General features: G+C 47.6%; 1 long non-coding RNA gene across 1 annotated transcript in view; it reads right to left on the minus strand.

The window, feature by feature from the left end:
- LOC106724255 overlaps positions 1 to 2483 on the minus strand; it is an 18088-nt gene extending 15605 nt beyond the window's left edge. Inside the window, exon 1 of the long non-coding RNA XR_001359997.1 lies at positions 2473 to 2483. This is a non-coding gene — a long non-coding RNA (uncharacterized LOC106724255). The remainder of the gene's footprint in view (positions 1 to 2472) is intronic.
- Positions 2484 to 4580: the final 2097 nt, after the last annotated feature.

Genomic DNA, 4580 nt, shown 5'->3' on the forward strand with positions numbered 1-4580 from the left:
AGGCGGGGAACGTTGGAGTCTGCCATCACTGGAGCAAGCAAGCCTCCCTGTTCGCTTCAGTGCATGGCTGCCGGCCGCCATCTTGGCTGACAGTTAATTTGCATAAGGATATGCTGATTAGCCAATGGGAAGGGTAGCGGTCATACGCTAATTACCATGTTTCTCTTTTATTAGTGTAGATGTATGTATGTGTGTGTGTGTGTGTGTGTGTGTGTGTGTGTGTATTAGAGGCCCAGTGCACGAAATTCGTGCACCAATAGGGTCCCTAGCAGCTGTGGGCTGCCGGTTGCCAACCGGGGCCTCCCTTCCTACTGTTGGCTGGCCGGCCCAGCCCACTGGTGGAACTCCTGGTCGAGGGGACAATTCCTATATATATATGTATTTTTTCCCCCAGAGAGGATGGGAGAGGGAGAGCTAGAAACATTAATGAAGAAAGAAACATTGTTTGGCTGCCCCTGCATGCCCGCTACTGGGGATCCAGCCTGCAACCCGGGAATGCGCCTTGACCACAGGAATGGAACCATGATCTCCAGGTTCATAGGTCCATTCCCAACCACTAAGCTATACTGGCCAGGCTGTAGTGAAGTATTTAACACATCCCTCTCAATAACTTATAGGGTGTTAACGTAAAAACATTCAAACCTGTGAAGAATTTTTGTGAGTTTATTTGAGCCAAACTGTCGACAATTGCTGGGAAGCAGAATCTCAATGGATTGGGATAATGCTCCAGAGAATGGTGGTTTTTTCATCTATTTTTTTAATATATATTTTTTTTATTTCAGAGAGGAAGGGAGAGGGAGAGAGAGCTAGAAACATCAAAGATGAGAGAGAATCACTGATCGGCTGCCTTCTGCACACCCCCTACTAGGGATCCAGCCCGCAACCCAGGCATGTGCCTTTGACCGGAATAGAACCCAGGACCCTTCAGTCCACAGGCTGATGCTCTATCCACTGAGCCAAACCAGCTAGGGCTTCATCTATTTTTATACATTGCAATAAAGGACAGGACATAGGTGGGTTACATGAAATCCAATGGTGATAGATTAGAGAGGTGGGAGAAAGCAAATCGGGGAAACCTCTGGGATTGGATAAAGAGTAAAATGATGCAGGACATAGGGTTACATGAAATCCAATGGTGATAGATTAGAGAGGTGGGAGAAAGCAAATCGGGGAAACCTCTGGGATTGGATAAAGAGTAAAATGATGGACACATACTTCTTTTACTTGTGGGTACAGGATAGTTAACAACAATTGACATGATAACAATAACAATGAAGGAGTTTGTGGTATCTGTTCTGGCCCCCAGGCACATTAGGTTGTGCCCCAAGGGGTCCGGCAAAAGGGAAGTTACAAGCTACTATTTCAAGGACATGTTATCATAGATGCAAAAAGACAAACAGGCTCAGTTCAGGTCAAGGTTGACCTCCAAAGTGAAGATACTGGCCTAGGACGTAACTACCCACCATAACTGCTTTTAGTTAAAGTTTCATTTCAGACCATCCTCTGTGGTGACTTTAGGTCTCTAAGTTTGCAAGACCGCCGTGCAGGCCTCCCCTGAGCTTGTCAGGTCAGCATGTGGCCCCTTTCGTCCACAAGGGATAGAAGATAAGAAATTCAGTATGAATATAGAAAATTTGAAGAAATGATTCACAAACTTGACCTAACAGAGCAACTACAGAATAAACACTCTTTTCAACTAAGCATGAAAACGTCACCCAAACTGACCATGGTGGGTTGAATAATGGCCCCCAAAGATGTCTACCTCCTGATCCTCAGAACCTGTCACTATGTTTTGTCACATGGCCAAGGGGAATAAGGTTACAGAAGGAATTCGGAGGTACAAATTGGTAGTTACAAAATAGGCACAAGATGTAAAGCACAGCATGGGGAATAGAGTCAATAGTATTGTAATAGCTGTGCATGGTGCCAGGTGGGTAATGGAAATATCGGGGATCACTGCATAAGTGATATAAATGGCTAACCACTGGGCTTCACTGAAACTAGTACAACATTGAATGACAACTGTAATTGGAAAATGTCCAAAAATTAAGCATGAAAAAAAAGATTGCTAATCAGATAACCAGGAGATAAGGAGATTAACCTGGATTATCTGGATGGATCCCAAGCAGTCACGTGTCCTTAGATGTGGAAGACAGAGGGGAAGAGTCAGTGTCGGAGGGATGCGGGAAGTCTCTAGATGCTGGAAAGGGAAGGAAACACTTTCCCCTAGATCAGTGGTTCTCAACCTTCCTAATGCCGCGACCCTTTAATACAGTTCCTCTTGTTGTGGTGACCCCCAATTTCATTGTTACAAATTGAACATAATTAAAGCATAGTGATTAATCACAAGAACAATATGTAATTATATGTGTGTTTTCCGATGGTCTTAGGCGACCCCTGTGAAAGGGTCGTTCGACCCCCAAAGGGGTCTCGACCCACAGGTTGAGAACCCCTGCCCTAGATCATCAAGACGGAACTAGCCCTGGGGACACCTCGATTTTAGCTCACTGTCACCCATTTCAGACTTCTGACCGCAGAGCTGTAAGATAATAAGGTTGCTTGTTCCAAGTCACTGTTTTTCCAATCTCTGTTACTTGCAGCTGATCCAATTGCTAACTGATTCCAGGGAGTCCACTGTCAGCAATTTTAAACAGCAGGAGCAGCCTGGCCATTGTGGCTCAGTGGTTGAGCGTCAACCTATGAACCAGGGGGTTAACAGTTAGATTCCTGGTCAGGGCACATACCCGGGTTTCGGGCTCTATCCCCAGTAGAAGAAGCGCATGAAAGGGTGTAGGTGGAATGTAGCCTGTCTTGGGGACTGACAAGAGCTGAGTCTGAAGAAGTAGGGTAGGACCCTATCCTCCCCATTCATTCACTCATACATTCATTCATGAAACATTAACCAAGCACCTATTCTCTGCTGGATCCTGTGTGGAACTCAGGAATGCAGAGATAAATAGAACAAGGTCCTTGCTCTCAAGGAGCTCACAGAGGAAGAGAGAGAATTAAACTCAAGAACAAAACACTGGAGAAGGGCAGAGGCAGGAACACGCACCAGATGAGCTGGAGCACAGAAACTCTTCTGGTTGCAAGGAATTCCAAAGTGCACAAGCTTTGACCAAAAGTGCATGGGCTCATATAGACCGAAGGACGGAAGGGCAGAGGGAGGATGTGGGCAGAGAGGATGCGTGAGCAAAGGCAGGGCGGTGAAGAACAGCATGGAGCCTGTGGAGAGCCATGAGAGTTGGCATAAAAAACAGGGGAAGAAGCAGCAAGGAGACAAAGCCACCCACAGGCTACACCTTGGGGTCCTTGAACACCAGGCAACAGCATCAGATGTCCCCTGATAGGCAATGGAGAACTGCGGAGGGAGGGAAGGAGTCGTTTGAGAGGAATGCAGTGGTGAAATTTGGGTTTTAGAAGGATCACATTGTCTGTGGTACAGAAGATGGGCAAGACCGCAATCTGGGAGTCCCCTTAGACAGTTATTGCGATAATGCAGATGGAATGGTGGCTCTGTGCACATGCAGAGTGCCACGGACATGACCAGATGAGCTGTAATCAGGACAGAGTCGGAATCAGAGCCAGAATCGGCAGGCTGGGGATTGGCTGGAGGTGGGTGATGGTGGGGAAAGTGTGAAGGATGAGAGTCCCTGGGTTCTGGTGGAGGCAACTGGGTGGGTGGTAGAGCCATTTACTGAGGTGGGAAATGCAGGGAGAGCAGATTGGAGGGAGACGATCAATTCTGTTTGAGACATATGGAGTTTGAAGGGTTTGTGGGATATTCTGGTGGAGATGACCAGGGGGCAGTTGGCTATTTAGGTCTGGAGCTCCAGTGAGAAGCCTAATCTGGAGAGAGAAATACAGGAGTTATCAGAGTGTAGGACATTGACCGTGGGACCATGGATGAGATCCTCAAGGGACTACACGTAAAGCAGCAATTCTCAACAAGATATGCATTGGGGGGGGGGGGGGGGGGGGGGGGGGGGGAGTGCATAACTCCCGGAGAGAGTATTGGGAATCACCAGAGGGGCTTTTCCGAAGTCCATATCCAACCCTCAATTCCAGTAAATACCCAGGAAGTGTGACCAAAGGAAATTCTCACTGATGAGGTGGCTTAGATAGGAAGAAATTTGAGACCATTGATGAGAAACAAAGAGGGCCAAGGTGGGCACAGAAGGCAGAGGAAGAAAAGCACAAGGAAGTGGGTACGGAAGAGGCTCAAGGAAATCCAGGAGAGTGGGGTGCCCCCAGTGTTAGGATAGAGCAGCGATTCTCAATTGTGCGTATGCACAGGGTGCTGTGAAAAATACAGATTCTTGCCCCTCCCCATTCTAATGCTGTGAGACCCTGGGATCGGCAATGAAGGCACTCCTTCCGAGTGCAGAATTTCAAGAAGATGGGTGTGGTGGACAGGCTATGCCAGCAGAGAGGATGGGTGCCAGGAGCCGGTCCATCCTTGCTGTTTCAAGGGACCTGGCATATATGGCATACTGTTCTTAATATGTTTGCTCCCCTTCTTGGCGCTATGTGTTTTAACCGAGGTCACCTCTCTGAGAAAGGTTGTTTCCCCAGGTAGG

This window comes from Myotis brandtii, unplaced genomic scaffold (assembly GCF_000412655.1).
Source record: "Myotis brandtii unplaced genomic scaffold, ASM41265v1 scaffold78, whole genome shotgun sequence".
Taxonomy (NCBI): Eukaryota; Metazoa; Chordata; class Mammalia; order Chiroptera; family Vespertilionidae; genus Myotis; species Myotis brandtii.